Source organism: Typopeltis vanoorti, chromosome 22 (genome assembly GCF_054136105.1).
Source record: "Typopeltis vanoorti isolate ZY-2024b chromosome 22, IOZ_Tvanoo_1.0, whole genome shotgun sequence".
Lineage (NCBI taxonomy): Eukaryota > Metazoa > Arthropoda > Arachnida > Uropygi > Thelyphonidae > Typopeltis > Typopeltis vanoorti.
Window position 1 is genome coordinate 39,181,697 of NC_143570.1, and position 21,980 is coordinate 39,203,676.

Below are 21,980 nucleotides of genomic sequence, written 5' to 3' on the forward strand. Positions count from 1 at the left end.
AAGATCTGCCTTGGCCCCCTTTGCTATTCTTCTGCTGAATATGCCTACCCTTAATATCCTGCCATGCTGAAAAACTTGACCCAACATCGAATGAAAGCTGCTGCTTAATTACAGCATGCCTGAAACCAACACCGCTAGGAGACCTAGGTACTTTGGATGGTATTGCGCCCCCTTCAATTTGAAGATTTGCATTCTCAGCTGACGAAAGAAGCAGACAAATGAATGATGAGCACAATCCACTATTTGGCCACATCACAGTGCCTCAAAGACTAAGTTCCCAACATAGCTTCCTAGCAACCGTTGAACCACCTAAAATCCCTTCAGAGACGAGACTTCAACAGTGGCTTGTACTATACCCTGAGAATAATACTGGTATTCCAACATCCGAACATCTTCCACGTGGTGTCCACTTCAACTGGAATACTTGGAAAAGCTTCAACAGACTATGAACGACAGCACGCTCAAACAAAACCTCATCAAATGGGGCTACCTCAATGGACCAGATAACTGTGAGTGTGGGAAAACCTACTTTCTTGCCCCCTTCTTCAATCACTTGCACAAAAGAGGACCTTATATCCTGCACAAGATTCTGGAGGAACATCACCGTATTTATTGTATATAACTTATGTATAGTTTCTTTTTCCTTCATATTTTACTTATTATTCCCTGTATAATTTACCTACTAAATTTAAGCTGTTCTCATTTGTAACGTATCCTAATTTGTAAATAATGTACCAATTACTTGCTATTGTACCACTTGTGTTTGGATATGAAATAAAAAAAATCAACTCCAACAGAAAATCTGTCAGTCAGGTCAATCAATTCTCCCTCTTTAATAAATATCCCCACAAACTCTCTCTTAACTAGCCCAACTCAAGTTTCCTTTCTTCTAAATTTTTTATGTGGCCTCTCTCAACCTTTCTGGTGTTTTTCCTCATGGTCGTTTCCCTTCAATATTCATTTCATGCATTCCTATTGATATTCTTTCCAAATTCATTCTTTTTCACATGTAAACAATTCAAGCAGGAATTTTTAACATTTCCTCAACAGTCAAGTCCCAACACATTTATATTTCTTATTCTGTCTTGCCTTGTTTTTTTTTGGCATTGTCCTCAAAACTTTCACATCCACTGCCTGTATATTACTTATATTTCAAATTCGATCTTTGTTGAATAAGACAAAATACTGGTTGCTTTTCTATTAATTAATCACAATGGCCAAGTCACTTAAAGTTAATTAAGTATAGAAATAGAAACTAAAATATCATTTAAAAACTTCTATATGCTTAATTTTAAGAAATAAATTATGCAAATTAGACTGAAAAATTGGACAAAAACATAGTTTTCAAAGTAAAACATGACAGTACATGTTACATTGAGGAAAATAATATCAATAGTTCTAAGCGTCAAATAAATATTTATCATCTGATAAGAATTGCACCATAGTTTTCTAGAAAATTTCACCTCTGAATTTTTTTTTCTGTCTGAATATAATGCAGACATCAAATAGAGCTAAGAGAAGTGTTCCTGAACGAACAAACACAAATAAATTATGTTTTGAAAAATTTAGTCAATTGACAAATGCACACAGTAAATGTTGGCTAAGTCAACAAAATCTATTTTTGGATGATGTTCATTATCTTGTGTGAGACCACTGTTCTGCTTAATGAAAGCCGGAGATAGGTCAGAAAAGTTATGTTTGGTCTAAAGAGTAGTTTCTGGGTTGTTTAAATCTTGACTTAACTGGTAACATTTATAAGCTTTTATGGGAATCTCATTTTTTTAAAAAATTCATATGAAAGGGAGACAGATGCAGTTGTGCCAACTTTATCCATCAAAATCACTTAATTTTAGTTCTTTCTTTTATTATGGCCCTCTTTATCTCATGCGTTACATCATCTCATTTACTACATTATAAACGGGGTCCCATTTGTGACAAAGCAACAGCTATCTTTCAACATGCCCAAGAACTGTTGATAATCAAAAATTCTTGGGAATGATTTCAATGAAAAATTTCTTGTGTTTATTCCATGTCTTTAGGTAGCAGATGATTTTCAATGTTTGGTGTTAAGGCCAGCACCTTGCTTATTGGAAGCCTAAAGCAGCTGGAAAGAGTATTGTGAATTATCTATTTGTCCATTAATGATATGAAATGTTCTAGGCCTCTACATTTCGTGGAAGGGTTTCGTAAAAAAATATTGTTCACATCAGCCAATGTAATTTCAGCACTTACTTCCAGTCAGTGGTACAGTCTGCATCGGGAAACACTTCCCTATGAAAATATACACTTATGTCTTGAATACCATGAATTAGAGACATTAATTTTATCAGAATTCTTATAAGCATAGCGCAGCAGGCCCACATTTTTCAGCATATACGGTTGGGTGACACAATGGCTGATTTTAAGTACCACTATATACTTGCATGTTACATACAGCATGTGCAAAATATTATGCATATGTTTACACTAAAATTAAAAATATATATTTATTTACTAATAAAATTGTCTCAGCCTACTAGTTGGCTGAGAATGACACTGAGAAATGCTAATCTAGAGACTATGCAGATGATGTATTTCTAATTGCTCACCGACATGCAGATATCCAAAATAAGCTTGCCACATTACAAGAGTAATCGCTGAAAAGTTGGTTTGAATATAAATACAAACAAAACGAAAGAAATGAGAATTAATGTAAAAACCAATGTGTCAAGTATATTAAAAATTTTAAATAATCCATGGAGAGAGACACAACTAGAGATACTGATAAGGATTTAAAAGGCAAGAAGTGCATATGCTGAAGTTAGTAGATTAGGAAAATGAAAAATATTCACACAGATACAGCAATAAAAATATTTAATGGATGTATTAAATCAGATCAGTTATTTTATATGGATGTGAAACATGGTTGATTTCAAAGAAATATAAAGTTACAAACATTCATGAACGGATGTTGCTGTACTTAGAATTTGGTGACCATGGACTATTATTAATAAAGACCTCTGGAAAAGAACAGATCAGCAAAAAAAAAAATCAGCCTGGAAATCAGAAATTCAGATTGATCGGACACGCACTTAGGAAAGTTCAAAACATCTGTCAGGCAGCCCTGAAGATTCATCGTGGGGGGTCCCACTGTCTGTCTCTCTCTCAAACACACACACACACACACACAAATATTTCAAATATTATTTGTAAGAAGGCAGCATACCATCGATTAATCGGCGCTGAATTTGGTCATCAGTATCACTTGTCATCTCTGCCCACGAGGCTGACTGCTATGATGTGACTCATGGTTCACTACGGGCGTAAGGGTAATGTGGTAAGGACTCTATCTCTTCATATTGTAAGTATTCATGGCTGTAGATCAGTGTGTGTTCGCGAGGTCAGTTTGCCTGTTCTGATGGACGCAAAACCCTAGTTTCCGGGTGGGGAAAAAACCCTCTACCGTATGAAACCTGCTAACTCACCTTTAGTCGAAAGAGACCAGATAAAGATTCCTCACATGGACGGGAATCGAACCGAGGTCTTTCCGACCAAATGGCTTCGTCTATACCGCCTGAGCTACAGAGGCTTTTGAATTTGATCAGATGTTCTAAATTAACGTCACATAAAGTGTCCCTTTTTAACGTTGAAAATCCAGAAGGGAAGGGAAAAACTAGCCATTCTAAAAATACACGGAGGTGAGCTACTTTAATAGAATGAGAAGGAGAGTTTTGCTTAACTGAGACCATTGGCAGAGCATGACAGAAAAGGAAAGAAGATTAGCTGGCTCGAAGAGCTGAATAGAAGCCAAATTGGTGGATCATGACAAGTATCTGGAAGAAACAGATCTAGGTCTTTTTGCCATAAGGCGTGAAGAGGATAATAAGACCAATAGCGATTATAAGAGACTGATGGAAAGCATTTACAGACTCCTCATAGAATTTTGATCCCTGTTAGATTAGATTACATGCTATTGCCTTCCTCGATGAGATTTGATTTGTATGTTAATAACCCTTCAAAATCTGGTGTTAAATTAGTTACAGATATTCTTAAATTGCTTTGTGTTGGTCTGTATATAGATGACGAAGTTTGATTTTCAGGCGCTTCATGTTTTTAAATGTTGATTCACATAGGTGAGTACTACCAAAAATAAGTTTGTCTCGAATTTATTTCTTTTGTGAATTCGATAAATGTTTATAAAAGTTATGTAAATTACTTCGTAAATAGTCTAGTACATCATTATTCTGAAGATCAATTACCTCTAATTGGACATCCGCGGGTTCATCCATAAAATAGTGCATAAGAATCTATAAACACGTTCATTTCTCTCGTAATTCTCTTAAAATCCGAAAATTTAATTTGTGTGGATTAATTTTCCATTTGATGTGTGGACAGGCAACAGAAAAACAAGTTTTATGAAATGATGGGCTAATGGTGGTGGTGGTGGGGGGGGGGAAGTATTGGCAGTGACAGTATTCGTGGCTATAGATCAGTGTGTGTGTGTGTTCACGGGGTTGGTTTGCCTGTTCTGAGGGTCACAAAATCCGAGTTTTCAGGTTGATAAACCCTCTACCAAGTATGAGACCGGCTAACTCACCTTTAGTGGAAAGAGACCAGATAAAGGTTCCTCAATGGACGGGAATCGAACCCAGGTCTTTCCGAAAAAAGGACTTCGTCTATTCCCACTGAGCAACGGAGACTCTTGAAGTTGGTCAGATGTTTTAAATCAGTGTCACATAACGTATCAGTTTTTTAATGTTGAAAGTGTGTTAATTTTTCGTCTTTACATAGAACTTACGCGTTCTATGTAAAGTCTGGCTGTTCTGAAAAGTCGCTGGTATCATTTCACAGAAAAAAATGTATTTAACGAATTTAGAAAAGAGTTTAGAAAATGCACTTTCACCTCGGTTTAGCAAATTTAAATATCGTTATTTCTAACCCAGCTATTTTCAAATTAAATAAAATAAGTACTATCTGAAAGTTTACCAAACTACATACCTTGAGAGTTTGTTATGGCTGTCTTCCAACGAAGATGCACTAAATCTTTATTTGCTTTAGGCATTCTTCTTCAGGTTAATAGTTGCCCTTAGCCCGGTATTTCCTTTTAAATCTCTATAAAGGTGCGAATTTGCATTTTCATTTGTTCATCAGCTTTTTTTTTTTTTTTTTTATGAAGAAGTTCCAGAATGAAGTTTTACACCTTCGAAATACTGTAATTTCCTGTGCGTTTCTTGCTCATTTCCGAAGTACTAATTCTACATATTTGTCCTTTAAGAGTTGTTAATAAAGGATAACTATATTTTAAAGAAAAGGGGAAAAATTAGACATACTGTATTTCATTTATTTCATTGTTAAAAAGTAAGAATGTGTTTACTCGATACTGAGTAAATTGTGCAGCAGAACTGCTAATATATTTGTAATGGAAAACAAAAAAGACAAGAGAAATTAAAGTTAAGGCTAATAAATTAAACCATAATTTTGGGATTTGCAACACAGGAAATATTTTTAGTCGTGAAAGTATATGTCCTTATTTCACATTTTGTTATTCTTTCTTGTTCCGGTATCTCACAGAACATCAAAAGAGTCAAAGTCACTGACTGAAAAGGCTTCTAATAGGCTACATTAAGACTGTTACAAGTACAGGATGGCCCATAAGTCATGGAACATTCTAGAAAGGGCGAGTCTTTGAAGCCGAAATTGGAAGGTATTTACGTGATGTGGTTTTTCATAACTAATAAGAAAAAAAATCTGGTGATGTTAAAAAGAATATGAAGTTTTTCACAAAGACAGGCCCTTTCTACGGCATGTTCCATGATTTATGGGCCACCTTGTACTTTTCAAGAAACCGGATTTAAGTTTCCTTAATAACGTTGTTGCTGGAGGAAAATGTTTTAAGAACATCGATGTGTGATGGTTTAAGTTATTTCTGTGATTTCTGGTCCATCAATACATTTTTAAAATGTCCTCTTTCTTTAGCATAAAAATACCTCTTGAAAACAATATGAATGCATAATGCTATTTCTCAATAGTATCGTGCTTATAAAACTTCTTTTGGTTCGATTTTTGTCCGCTCTTCTTGTCAGATTTTAGAAATAATCTGCTATCCGTGACTATACCATTCAGCCTATTTGCTCAGAAGTATGCTTAATAAATAAAACCGTAAACGTCTTACAGTCTATGTTTTGAAATATTGGATACTTTGAACAATATAAACCTCTCCGCTGACCCACAACCGTGTGTGGCGTTCAAAAACAATGATCAGTGTTCCGTTATCTTATCTTAAACGAGGTATCGGCATGCAGCATGCATTCATATTTTCAATTTATTACAGTTAGCATAGGTTTCAACTTTAGTTAGCGGCACCTTAATGAGACGACAGCTGACTACAAAATAAGGAACGTGCAACTGTATACAAATTACTCATTCTAAAAGACTTACAAGTCAGTATTGGCTGAAAGCCAAGGAATGAAAAGGAAAGAAGAAAACGTTAAACTCTTCCTGAATATAAATATCAGCATTTTTTGTTTGTTTGTTTATTTATTTATACCGAAATGTTGAGCTTTTATCCTCAATCACGTAGCGGCATATACTAACCCTGAAATAAAATGTGAATGATTCGAAACGCTAATGTTTTGAAGCAGAGGTAGGCAAGTGTTTCAAATATTTTTATATGGTGTTACTTTAAAATGGAAGAAAGTTTTAAGTTTTGAAATCCTGTAAATAGAAAAAAATAATTATATTTGAATAACACAAACCTAGCAATGTATTTTAAAACAATTTTGGTGGTAAACATCAATAAACGTTCCTCCCGCGATGAACACTATGAAGATATCCGTTAACAATAATAAAAATGTAATTAATAATATTTAGTTAAGAATTAGTTCATATTGACAATCTTTTCTTGTGGGTAAGTGGAAATACCATCTAAAGAATAGCATTTTGAACGTCTACAAGGGATTAGACGTTACTGGCCATAGGAGGTCCTGTTCGGTGTCTGAAAATGTGCACAAAATCCAACACATGTATTCGTAGCACAGTCTTCTGATCCCCATTATACCGTCCATGTAGTGTTTCTCAGTAAGATCTGCAAAATACCCCTCTACAGCCGCAGATTCGAAGAAAAACGCAGAGCAGCGAGGAAGTGTTTTAGTTTTGGGGAAGAGATAGAAATCAGAGGGAACCAAATCTGGAGAATCAAGGTAGATGTTCCAACAATAGCAATTCATAGTTCAGATCCCTTAATTTTCCCACTGCCAAAACATCTTTGTGGCTGATGAAATTGTGTTTTTTCTTCTGCAAACCGAGTCTTTTCTCACGAATTTTTTCTTCTAGTCTGATTAAAAGATTGGAATAATATTCCCTGGTTATTGTTTTATTCATTTCAAGATAATTAATAAACAAAATGCCTTTGGCATCCCAAAACACCGATGCCATGACCTTTCCTGCTGATAGAATTGACTTTGTTGGCGCTGAAAACAACCGGCTTCTGTCCACTGTTTTGACTGCTGTTTGGATTCTGGTGTGTAATGGTGAATCCAAGTCTCATTCATAGTAATAAATAGATACACAAAATCAGTTTTATTTTTGTTAAAATACTCCAAGCACTTTTCAGAGATTTTAATGCGAGTGCGTTTTTGATCTGCTGTGAGCAAGCGCGGAACCGATTTTGTGCAAAAGCTTTTTCATTTGCAATTCTTCATTCAAAATATATCCTACACGCTCTTTTGAAATGCATATAGTCGCAACAAATTTGACTTGCCGGTCATCCAGTACCACATCGAGCACTTCATCAATGATTTCTGGTGTTACACTTTTTGGACGTCCTTCACGTGGATCATCTTCAAGGCTGGTACGGCCACGTTTAAACTCGGCAGCCTATTTCTTAATTGTTGAAAACGAAGGACAAGAGTGCCCATAAACTTTTATGAATTTCGAATAAATTTCTTTTGGCGTTAAACCTTCTTTTACAAAGAATTTTATAACCGCATGATACTTAATTTTATCCATTTCAGGGAATACAGACAACACTTTTGCTTCAGACAGCTATATAAAACAAACTACTTGATAGAATGACTTGCAATTTCATATGGGTGCTTATGACAGATATACCAAATAAAAAAATTCTTATATATATATATATATATATATATATATATATATATAGAGAGAGAGAGAGAGAGAGAGAGAGAGATCGTTACCGTAACAGCTGCAAAGATCTGTTTGAGTCCTTTCTAGGATGAGGGGATCCATCATAAGTTAGCTGATGTGATTTCAAGAAGGACAAATTCTGGCGGAGGTTGCCAGAATTTGTCCTTCTTGAAACTCAGGTGCTTTATCCTGCAAAACAGCTGAAATATTTTTTTTTATAATTATTGTTGGGTGGAATTATAGCCGAAGCGTGAGGTTTGTATATTATATCTGTTAACCTGCATGCGTTCTATAACGAGTCTGCCTATTTGGGACAACAATCCAGTCAAGGAAACACGTGTAACTGACGCAATACACTGGCTTCATTGCCTTGGTCACTTCTGTAATTCAAAACCCAAGCACAAATATAACTATCGACATGTTGGTGTAAACTAAATTAAAATGTAGTCATCATATTTAAGCTGACGGAGAAAATAGCCTTGGTGCTTAAAGCGGAATGGAGTAATAGTATGCAAAATATTTATAAACAGAAAAAATCTAAAGAACATTTTGATTAATAGAGATCTTTTTGTATGACTGGTTTTCAATTGAAAAAGCAGAGACAGTCCTGACGAAAATATTTTATCGTATCTGATTGCTTTTACTTGCCATCGGTTGCCTTCTGGTGTCATGTTTTCCTGTACACCAAAAGGTTGTCAATCAAATTCCTTTTTTTCTCGTGACTTTTACTATTCCTCCTTTCCAAGATATTTGAGTTTTCCACGTTTTCTTCTATTTGGAGAAGACTAATTAAATACTTCTTTTTGTTTGGCTATCGTATCTAGCGTCGCATTCTACTGATGAGGCTGTACAACCGTAGTCTTCTCTTCCAATTTTTCTACCAGAGAATATAGCTGGTGCATGCATGCATCTATCCTGATAATTTCATTAAGAATTTGCTGGATGCTATACACACGACAGCGCTTTCCTAGCACAACGATCCTTCCCCTCGCATATTAAAATACTTGCAGTGATGACCCTCACATAATACTCTTCTTTGTTTCTTCATGTACTTCTCGACTCCACAGGAACCCCATCGCAATGCTACTCTCGCTTGACGACCAGGTGATAATAGTCCATGACAGAGATGATGCAGAATAACTAAAAAGTTAATACAGGCATGTGAATATTATCTTAAATATCCAAGGTCAATATGACATATATATGCGGTAATGTTTGTCTTTTTTTTCACGAGTGCCAGACTGATCCTCCATATTTATATGCCTGTTAACGTTTTAGTCATAATCTGCCTTATCAATGTGTTCGAATATTTTTATTATATTATATTTTTATTAAATTATTATCGCCTGGCCATCGGCGAAAAGTAAAGAAAATTTGTGATAATCGCAAATCTGATTTTAAACTAAGCTTGCACAGTCACTTAGGAGGCTTCGGCATACCACAGAAAATGCAGTGAACCATAAAAATGGTCTTCTCGTCAGTAGAATGGCCATCGTATGCTATAACATTCGCTGTACAATGCACCAGCAAATTTTATATTACAGTATTTATAAATGATTATAAATTTTTTAGAAACTGATGTAAAATTTCTTTTAGTTCAAAATTAATAAACAAGTATATAGCATTAAATGACTGCCTGTGAAAGAAAATGGATTTTTAACGTCCTAATATTTGAAAAAAAGAGTTTCTTAAGAACTTATGCGAGAGCAACCTGGGGTATTCCGGTTAACGTTGGCGTTGCAATATTTATGACATACAAACGCTGTCCATCCTGACAGCTATTTCGAACTTCTGGTTTTCATCAGAAACCAAACAAAAACTTATTAGTCAAAAGTTCCCTTTCCAATACCGTAGCAATCGGAAAGTATTCTATATCAGTCAGTGTGTTAATTAAAATTGTTGAAGTATTTAGAAGAGCTTCAACTTGGCGACGTAAAGGTATTATAAATGAGAGAGTGTTAAAAATGCATTATTCTTTCATAATTAAATATTCGAAAGTTCAAGTTTGGAAATTTTCCATTTTTAAACCTTGTGAGAATTAAAGATGATATCACTCCACATACCGTGAACTGTACCGAAACCTAACTCGATATTTATAAATTACTGATATAAGCAGATAAATTATCTGGTGGTAATGTTTTTATTCATGACGTTTAATAAGTGATTACTTGATTATTTAGTTATTACCCCCGGGTCCTCTAGGTTAGGAGTTGCGTACGTCCAGCAACCTTGCCTTAGAAAAATCCTGAAGCTATGGATAAAGAATGGCAAGAAGGATAAAGCCTGAATGGAAGAATGGAAATCGGCTATGGATATGGAAAACGACTATCTTTTGGAACATGACATGTGCAAAGTTTATCAGTAAATTCGAGAAGATAATAGCAGAAATTAAGAAAACAAGAAATAGAAATTTGGAAATGAAGAAACGAAATGAGTTACTATAACAACTGAGTTACTAATATATTAGTTATTAATACTGTATTGTAATGTAATAGTATTAGTTACTAATACTGTAACTACTAATTCTCTGATTACTATTGCCCGAATAACAAAACTAGAGCATTCTAACTATCACATCTTATAGGTTATTTAAGAAGTATCTCAGCTGTTTAAATCTTTTTATCTCACTAAAGCAATTATGCAGACTATGTATTTTTGTAATTCTTTTGCTAGCTTCACCTTCCTCGATTCCAGTGAGCTTAAGGATGTTACAGTAGCTGATTTCACTGTTCGATCTAGTTCCCTGATGAAAACATCATGATATTTGTTTAATTTAACTATCGAACTACCAACTGGATATTATTATTCTGCACCAAGTTCAAGCTGGAGGACTACACCTCCAAAAATGTAAGAGCAGAATTCTAAATGAATACATAAATAACTTTTGTGTGAGAACTTTTACTATGCTAGGTCAAGCGCGACAAAATAATAATCCTGATACAAAAAGACGTAGTGTTTACAAAATCTGTGGTTGTAGCGCGTATTATGTAAAAATTACGCAAGGTTCAAGTGATCCATGGAATTAGACAAAAGTAAAAATAAATATAAATAATAATAAATAAATATAAATAATAAACTCTGTGTGCCTTACCACAGTACTATGAAGTTTCCACAAAGGGAACTTTAGGCAAAAATTAATACCTTACGTTTTAGACTTCGGATTTTATCATTCATAGGAAATAAGCGTGAATGCCAAGTAAAAAAAAAAAAAAATGCAATAATGGTGGCTTGGAACAATATCTCGAAGGCAACAATGATGCTTCCAAAGTTTGGCCAACTTGTATTATACGTCCCGAAACAGAATGAACAAATATACGTCCAATGCGTAAAGTAACTAAACATACACATTGCCGAAACCTTTCGAATAAATGATCATTTAAAGCTTTTTATCTTTCATCCATCTGTGCGGTTGAATGAAATGTTCAGTTGAAGAGAACTACACTGTATATTTTCAAGGGTTACTTATTATTATCCTTTGCAAAAGCTCCTCCTATATATCAACAGCAAACCGTATAAAAAAATATACGCGGAACAAAATATTTGGGAATGGGTTACTGAAAGTGCGCTACTTATTTATTGGTGGTAACTTAATTAACCAAACTTGAAGGTAAACTTGGCAAAAATATTTAGCTTTTAATATTGTACATGTTTTCTACTACCAAAAGCATAACAATTAACCCGGTAATCAATGCAATTATAATGCGAACTATAGTAAGGGAAATTATAGGTAGCTCGCAAAGTATAACACATACGCATTTATCCACGTTTTCGCCCAACACAACTGTTTTAAGAAGAGGCGCCTTGCTTTTGTCAGAAACTTTGTTGCAGTTTACGCTTGAAGGAATTTTAACTACACCACAGTTAATTCACCGAAGAGCGTCTAGAGTATTTAGTATCGTTGTAACATATTTTTATTGTAATCTTAAATGCAGCTAAAATACTGAAAAAACGCAGAAAGGGAATGCTAACAAGAACAGCAAAGGTAGTGAACAAGAGGTGTCCTCCGCTAAAGACGATATTGAAAATAATTTAACCTGCTAAATGGCTAAGTTAAAGCAGATTATTAGACAGACGACGAGGGAATTACAAAAGGCGAGCGGGGTTTAGAGAACGCAGGAAGAATAAAAAAAAAAAGTTTAGCAGCAAAATGGAAAGCAACAAAGCAAGACATTAGGTAAGTTATTGCGTAATAACGAAAATCAGGTAAGCAAAGTTGATTATAAAAAGAAGGATGTTATTTGACATGGTAACGTGCCATTGATGAATGGGTTATAACATCAAGATTTCCAGGAACAAAAATTAAAAATATAGCGCAAGCAATTGAAAAACAGAAATCAAATTCAAAAGAACAACTTAACTAGCGATAAATTCAGTATGAGAGAGGATATGAAAGATTGTTGGAAGAAGCCAGAGTGAAGAGCAAGAAAGTAAAATTCGTTAGTATATTATGATGAAATAAAGTACGAAGAAGGACTATGATGCCTTATGCATCGAAACGATTCGATGCGTAGGCTGTGCAGAAGGAATAGTTGCGAGTTTTTGGATGTGTGGAGTGAGATTGAGGGAAGAATGGATTTGTATAGGAGGGACAGCCTACACTTGAATGCGTTTGGCATCAGGAATCGTCTTGAAAATTGATTAAGTGATATGAGACCTAACTTGATATGAAACACCATAATTCAGTTTCCCTGACAGAAAGTTAGAGAAACTGAATTATGATGGAGGAATCGTGAGGATCTGTGTGTAAGACGACAATGTTGGGTAACTGTGTTCATGATGGGGATGGTTATTATTATGGAAATGCTTGTGAAGAGAGAACGATTATGTGTTCGCCCGATTCTGATATACGAAGCATTTATAAACATGTCTGCATAAGTAAGCAGCTAGATAATAACAGTTCGACAACTTTCGATCTGAAAGTTGTCGAACTGTGTCACGCATACTACAGACAAGTGTATACAAAAAAGCATGGGTAAATTATTATGTCTATACACGAATGCTAGGAGTGCCAGAAACAAAGGAGTAGAATTTGTTGCCTTAGTTAATATATTTGGATCTCATATTATAGGCATTAGTGAGACCCAGCTATCAGAAACAGATATACTCACTGGTACCGAGTGCAAAGAGTACTGTATTTTTAGAAAGGATAGAAAGAATAGGAGAGGAGGAGTGTGCTGCTAATGATATCACATGACTTGAATCCAGTTAGAGTTGTGACCTATGAATGTAAATACTACTAACAGTTTTTCATGTGGCAGTGAGTTTGAAGCCATCTGTGAGGAGGAGTCTAACAAGATCAAGTGGCGTGTTGTTACAAACCAGGGAATCGGTTGTTAGTGACGAAGAAATGCATCACCAAATAAAGATGATGGGTGCAAAAAGAGTAATCATAATGGAGAATTTAATTATCCGAACAATGATTGGGTAGCTGAAATCGCATGAGAAGAATGAAACTGAATTTATTCAGCTGTTGCGAGACTTCCTCAAGCAGCATGTGACAGAAGGAACTCGTGGTTAAAGAGTGTTGGATCTGATTAGTCTCAGAGGGGGGAATTCAGTTAAGAACATGACTATTCTGCTTCCCGTTGGTGATCATGCTGCACAAGTGAATAAGTTTATTGATGTTCCATTCAGAAAAAGTTATATGCTAAACTACAAATCAGGAAATTACGAATACTTGAGGAGTACGCTGGATTCTGCGCCATGGTATCAGTTACTGGATGTAAAGAATATCGACAGTTCGTGGGAAGTGCTTAAAAAATAAATGATACGATATCAGAATATCTCTGTAGAGTTAGAACAATAAATAGAGTAGGAGTGGAATGGATGTGTAATATAATTAAGCAAGAGATTCGTAAGAAAAAGCGACGTGGAAAGAATACCGTGTTCATAAGCATGATATCAATCATGATAAATATAAGCAGCAGGCCAGAAGAGTCACAAGTATTGTAAGGAAAGCTAAGTCTAAGTATGAAAAGAATCTGGTTCTAGAAGTTACAGACAAAGGAATTCTATCGTTATACTGCAAGTAAAATATAGAACGAATTTGAAAGAATAACTCCACTGAATGCGGATGCTATGCAGGTGACTGATACAGAAGAGATTGTTCAACTAATGAGTGGCCATTTTGCTAAAAACTATCAACCTGGTATATGCAACATTGAACTCACCGCTACATTTTACTGTATTAAGAAGCTATGTGTACGAGTATGAGGAAGAAGTAATAGAGCTGTTGCACAATCTGAATAAGGATTCTGCAATAGGGACTTGGTGGGATATCAGCACGGATGCTAAGAGTTTTCAGCTGAACCGACTATTCCATTGACCAGGCTATATAATTTGAGTGTCATAACAGGGAAGATTCCACAAGAGTAGAAAGAATGTATGGTAATCCCATTGCACAAGGGTGGCGCATAGACTAGACCAATGTATCCATCTATAGACTAATCCGTATCTCAGAAGTCATGGTGAAGATTTTTGATCGTTGGTTAGGGCTCGCATTCAGAAATGGGTTGACAGAGAATCTCTACTTTGCAACTAATAGCATGGGTTTACTAAGCTAAGGTCATATTTTAGCAACTTGCTCACATTCTATAATAATGTTACCATTGAGCTAGACAAGGAGAATGGATATACGAGTACTATGATACGCTTGTATTTTGCTAAGGATTGTGACAGAATACAACATGGAAGAGTTTTGCATAAATTGGAAAATATGGGATTTAATTATACACTATTGGTATGCATAAGAGGATGGCTGACTGACAGATATCAAACATTTGTAGATGGGGGTGTGAATCTGCATGATTCAAGGTAACCAGTGTTGTGCCTCAAGGATCAATTCTTGGTCAGTTGTTATTCAATCTGCATATTAATGACATTGGGAAGGATTTGACAAGCAACATACGGCTATTTGCTTATGATGCCAAGATAAGTAGGATAACCAGGATTGCTACATATCACATTCATCAGATAAACTGGTGTATGCAGTACTTGTAGAATGATTTCAATACTAAAATTGTGGGCATGTGAAAATGACTCACTTCAATATTAATAAATGTCATGTACTTTGGTGTGATTAGATATCTAATGTCGTATTATATTGGTGGGATTATTCTAGAAGAAAATAATCAAGCTTAGGATCCTGCAGTTTTAGTAGACAGGAAGTTGAAGTTCAGGGTCATATATCAAAGATTATAAATACAACTCAGAGAATAATTGCAATGCTGAAACAAACCTTGACATGTAAAGATAAGGAAGTCATTTTGCGTCTTTACAAGGCCTTGATAAGTCCTCACTTTGACTATTGCGCGCAGGTCTGGTTTCCGTTGTGATTCTGAAACCGTGGAGATAGTGTCAAAATGATATCAGGATTGTAGAATGCTGATTATGAAGACAGACTGAGAATTTATAGGCTGCAAACACTAGCAAACAAGAGAACGAGGGGTGATACGATTGAGACATATAAACGTCTGAAAAGGTAATACAAAATTTCAGTAGATGGAAGTTTTCATTTTATGGAAGGTGGGAAAAGGACGCGAGGGCATCCTTGGAAGCTGAGAATGAATGCTGTAAAGATGGAGACGAGGGTTAGATTTTTCTCTCATAGAGTGGTGCGTGAGTGGATTGGCCTGTCGTTGGATATTGTGAGTGCAAGTAGCATGAATGAATTCAAGAACAGGTATGACAGCTGGTACAAAGTATGGCCTCCTTCGATGAATTCCTGACTCCTTGGAGAATAAAAAAAAGTTAAGCAGTAAAACGGTTCAGCAGCATAATAATAAAATAATGTTTTCAAAGGATAAGAAAGCCAAACTGAGTTATCCGTTGTGAACCGTCAAGGAGTAATGTTTAAAACAGATACACATTTTGCAAGAAACCGTTATCTCCTTATTATTTCCAAGAACGCGCATGCATTATGCATCTACAACATCCACTTATGCTGTTCTATGAACCAGGGAATTTCTAGTGCAATAATAATGGCTTCAATAAATACGAATTATGATTCAAGCATCTTCTAAGTAACTTCTGGGCACACACCATTCCACATAGTTGCTTTTTACTACTGATTATACTACTCAAAGAATCCCATCCCATAAAATAGTCATCACGATCTATATGATAGGAAAATAACCATATATTTGGGTTATACATTCAAGTAATGTGCGAACTTTGACGATTTCAATATACATTCTCCATATTGTAAAATAAACTATTCTACAGTGATAAGCCTGACGATATAAACTGGCGTATGTGTGTATCACAATTCTTACAAGACTTAAATATATGAGAAACTAAAATGTTCCATTAAGTCTTGAGAGAATCGAGATGAATATCACTGGGGACACCTTGAGACTAGTACAAACACAGTTCGATATCAGAAACTCTGTATATTGGCAAATGGATTTTCCATCACAAATGTTTGCATTCTGCATGCTCCAGTTAGTAAGTGGTTATTTACTTACATTTCAGATATATCTCTAGTACTATTCCCTTGCTAACGGTTTACGGTTTCCTCCTCTGCATACAAATTTATATCCATATGATGCTAATGGATATGAATATTTAAAAATAACACATCCTGCTTTGTCTACATCAATTCTCATCTAGAATCCGATTAACTTCAAACATTAACTTTATTCATACGGAAACACTTCTGGAAGTTTCAGTCTGTTTTGATAAAAATACGAAAGCTTTCTGAAAATATATTTAAAAACATGTCAATACGACTTTGACCAATATTGCCTAATCCTATCATTCTTCAAATGTACTACTGCCTTCATTAGTAGATACTGGTTTAAATTTAAGCTACTTTTATAAAACCAATTTGAGATACTTCTTAATAGTCATCATCATAGCAGTAAGATAAATTACTAAACTAAAAATAAATAAATAAATAAAATCCCCTGTAGCTTAGGACACATGATTTTTCTGAAGCGTCTGAACTCCAATAGTAAGTAATGAAGGAACGCTATAAAACCATATGGGTCAGTTTTTCTTATGCGACATTTATGTTAATGTTCAATAAAAGCAGAAAAACTATCATGCCATTTTTAAAAAGTTGGTATGACAACGCTTAATAAAGATCCCAAATACCAAATTTAAAAAACATTCACCTAGCCAGAAGAACAGATCAGAGGAACACATACACTAGTGTCCAAAACCTAAGGAGGAACATTGTTGATTAACAAATTCAGAGGAATACGTGTGGTAATTTGCATAACTGACGATTTCAAGCAGAAAGCGATTACAAAGAATCGTACGCGAGGGGATCACGTGGTAGCACTCAACAGGATAAAAGACAAAAGGCTGCGCTAAGAAAATTGTGTTTGAAAGAAGCTCTTTTCGTGAATGAATAAAGTTGAAAACCTGGATGTCTTGTAATGTCTTAAAAGATGTCATCTAGATGATTTCACGCGGGGAAGAATACTGGAGAACTTGAAGAAGGCTACAGAATTACTGATGTTTTCTGAGGATTTGGAATCTCACATAGCGTTGTATCGTGGAGAGCGTTTTAAACTAATGGCATGTGTTTGAAACGTTTGCTAAGAGGTCTCCCTCGATCTACCACAGAGCATGAAGACAGATTTTTGGTTATACCAGGAAAACGTAATCGGCGCACAACGGCAGGTCAGCTTGCAAGTCGGCTCCATTCAAGCACAGATAAGCAGATAACTCTACAAACTTTGGCAAAACGTCTGCGACAATAAAGGGACGCAAAGCTGCGTCCCTTTATCACAGTTCATCGTAGATCACATTTTCAGTGGTATTGTTTCCATAAAAATTTGACAAGATACCAATGGACTAATGCGCTCTTTACAGATGAGTCATTTTAGTGTTTCCTCCAATTTTAGACGACATTTGATCTGGCGTGAAAGTGGTACTACTTACCACCCCGAGAACGTTCTTCAAAGGGGTAGATACGGCAGTGCTGAGGTCATGATGTGGGGTGACATTATGTTTAATGGATATGCTTAACACGCACTGAGCTACAAGTGCTGAAAAAAAAAAGGTACTATGCCTGATGAAAGATATTGCAAAAGTTCTTCAACGTGATGTTCGAACATCCCATGGTGCTCTAGGTGAAGAATTCGTTTGATGGATGACAATGCCACACCACATCTTACCCGAGAAGTAAAGATACTTCTAGAGACCGAGGATATTAATCGAATCGAGTGACCAGCACGCTCCTCATAAAACACGCTTGGCAAAAGTTACTTTGGCCATAGGGAGACGTATTGCTGCTCGAATTCTCCTCAAGAAAACAAACAAGACCTTATCCTTGCTTTGGAGGAGGAGCGAGCCAGTTTTCCTCAAAAACTGCTGGATTACTTGATGCTAAGCATGGTACTACGTTGTGAGAGCTTCACTGCAGTTCGGGTGGACATATTCCACACCTGAAATATCTCTCTACATAGTTTTCTGTAAGAACTAGATTAATTCCTTAACTACGTCTTTATAAAATTTGTAACTTTTGCCAGAAACTTATTGCAATTTAATTTATACGAACTTTATAACACAGTTTTGTGTAATAAAACATTATTTTGCATAATAAAACATATAAACATTAACTGCATTTATGTTATAAAGTAACAGGAAAACGTAGCTTTCTTTTAATGCAGATACAATTATCAAGCTTATCCAGTGAAAACTCTATTTTAAGCTGTTAAAATTTCTATAAAATACTGATGAAAGAAGGCACATTATTTCGAAGTTTTCCGATAAAATAAAGATAAATATTTCAAAAATATGAAAGCAAAATTCATGATCCTGTTATTTAGAATAATAAGACAAGAATGGTAGTTAAACTAACTTGATTTTTATTCTCCAATTACTGCATCTATTTCTCATATTCCTCATTTAGCTGTTTATATTTTTTGATTCTTTTATAAATATAATCGCCACACACATATTTATACTTATCTTATAACCTTCTATCAATTCAGCAAACAGTGAGATTTAGCATTAGATACCATGGAAACTAGTTTTTCATCACAGGCAACCTGGCCATCAGAAAACACATAGTTGATACGCGACTGTTAGTTTTAGTTGATTCATCTGTAATGCAGAATTACTTGAGCAACGAATTAGATAGCCCGCCATTAAAGATTACCTTATCTTCAGAGAGGAGAGGAGAACGACAAGAGAAGGAATACCAATACAAATACTGCACTTATTTTTTTAATGTTGAACCTACACACGAGAGGTTGGTTAATCAATCTATAGTACATTAGCGCTGTGTATGAGTAATGGGATGGGAAAGGAGAAAGTTGTTTACATTTTATTTAAAAGCCTGTATATTGCATTCCTTGGGAAACATAAGGGAGAAGACAATACAGCATTAACAGGGATGAAGGAGTTTCTATCACTTATCGCATTAGTGTGATGATTTCAGTGCAAACCACAGTCGTACAAAAGTATTGGTACAAAAGTATTGTACCTAATACAAAAACACATTGTGGTTTTGTATTAGGTACAGTACTTTTCTTCTTAACATTTTATTTCATTCTTAAATATTTTTTTCTTTTATCAATCAAGTATCGTACCTAAGAATAGTTGCATAAAAGCATGTATATGAAATTACCGTGTTCTGATATTGCATATGAATTGTATTGAATTGGTATTAAATATGGATATTTAATACCAATCCTTGTTTTTAGAGAAAGTTGTGCATAGTTCTATACAATATATACCCGAAAACACAAGATAAAAGTATTATTAAGCAGTACGAGTATATTTAGTAAATAATACTTTTACCTTGTTTTCGTGTATATACCAATCAAGTCCAAACAATAATCCTTTACGGTGCTGTCTCCGAGTGTTTTTGTTTCACATTTTCTATTTCTATTCTAGTGTTGTTAAATGCAAATGCTTCATTATAAAAGAATATGAGTTCGTAATACTTCCCAGCGAGTTTTCAAGTAATGAGATAGAAATCTGCAGCGTAACCAAAGCTGCCGAGCGTTCATTTAGTTTTAAAGTGAATGTCTGACTCGTCCTCACTGATGCATACTTAGCAAAAAAGGTTATCAAACAAGGATAATTTCTGTATCGTCTGGAGAACAGATAAAGATAGTGCTCTAAAATGATGATTCATCTTATTTTTCCCTGGCAGATAACCTCAGCTCAATTCCGTAACATACACAATATATAAAATGCGTGCTGTTTTAGAGACAGCTGAATAAGTCTCGCTGAAGAAAGGAAATTTATTTTCCAAGGATATGCATTCCAAAAGTTACTTGCTTTTATATGCATAGTTCGAAGCTCGATAAGCGACATCATTTCCTATATCACCATTTATCAATGAATAATATATCCTCGGTTCCTTGATGCCTCATTTATTCCCTGAAAACGGTTAGTGTATGTATACACCCACCCACCCACCCACCCACCCACCCACCCACCCACACACACACACACACACACACACACACACACACATATATATATACTTCAGAAAAAATGGTAGACAAGTCAAATCAGTGGAATGTGATAAGATATTTATTTATAAATATAGTTTCCAACTGCCTTTTAGAATGCGTGTATAATGATCTTAGTCAACGTTATTCTGAACTGCAATCGCTTAGATTATCAATGTGATCAAGCATTAATACTATCTTTATTGCGTATGTTTTTCAGACCAGCACGACTGTTTCAGCAAAAGAAAAAGCCTGTCCGTCTCAGATTTAACATGAAAAGAAATGCACGATGTTTTACATATATTTAACGAGCTTTCACGTGATTTTGAAGAACATCTAGGCATAACAAATAAGATGAATGACCAAACTATGGTGTTCGGTGCGAAGTTAATTTCGAAGTGAACTCTTCATGTGCGATAAGCAGAGTAAGAAGACTTAGATAACCATGGGAAGTAAAATAGATGAAAAACTACTGAAGCAGTTCATGCAGCCTTATAAAAAATAAATCTGTCAATCCGCAAAGCTTCGGTGAAAGTATATTTCAATTTAAATAATATATTTTGTAACTTGGAAAAGTTAGCTATGGCATTCACCTTGTTATGCTTGGGTGTTTTTCAGAATCACTTGAAATCTCATCAACGATATGGAGAAAATCTTGGCATTTTCTCCCCCATTCACGTTAGCTCTCAGACGGGAGCGCAGGCTCCAGTGTGTGTGTGCTCTGTGTTCTTCTGAAAACAGAGCATAAAGACAGCGTCGATGCCTGATGTCTTTAACTGCCTCATTGATAATTTATCCAACTTAACTCAACTGAGAATCACATTAAATCCAATAATTAAAAAATATTCTTTTATCACATCATCTAGAAAATCACCACCAACTCTAACCGTCTATTCTTTTTTATTTTATTATTATTTTTAAAATTAAGGCTGAAGCAACTAAAACTGTGAGGGTGTGTATGTGTATTGTAGTGTACATTGTGTTCCTCTGGCCAGTAAGGCTGTTTTTTTATGACGAAAAATACCCTCCACATGGACCTGGCTATTTTCTCATGAAAGTTTTTCACGTCGCAAATAGGATTCGAACCCAAGTGTTTTTTTTTTTTTTTAGTAGAAGGGCGTCGTCAATACGACTGAGCGACAGATGCTTTTGTACCTATAATAGACGTATGTTAGGACTGAAGCAGCTTAAAAAACAAGCGAGAGGCTACAAATCGCGCTATGTGATTCTCTCATTTCTCATTCTTCTAGTTCAGTTAGATTTCATAGCCTGACTTTCTCCTGTTAGCTTTCAGCATATTAGTCAAACTAACTCAGTCATCCATCCATCCATTAAATTCTGGACCGTCCAAGAAGGGTTGAGTACCCTAATTAAAGATTTTAGGCAATTAATGCGGCTGGCTTGCCACTCCTCTGTTGCATTCACTAAGGGCGA

At 35.3% G+C, this 21,980-nt stretch overlaps 1 long non-coding RNA gene across 1 annotated transcript in view; it reads right to left on the minus strand.

The window, feature by feature from the left end:
* Positions 1-5,201: 5,201 nt before the first annotated feature.
* Positions 5,202-21,980, minus strand: part of LOC150094341 (uncharacterized) — a 166,124-nt gene continuing 149,345 nt past the window's right edge. The window contains exon 3 of the long non-coding RNA XR_016550224.1: positions 5,202-5,273. This is a non-coding gene — a long non-coding RNA (uncharacterized LOC150094341). The remainder of the gene's footprint in view (positions 5,274-21,980) is intronic.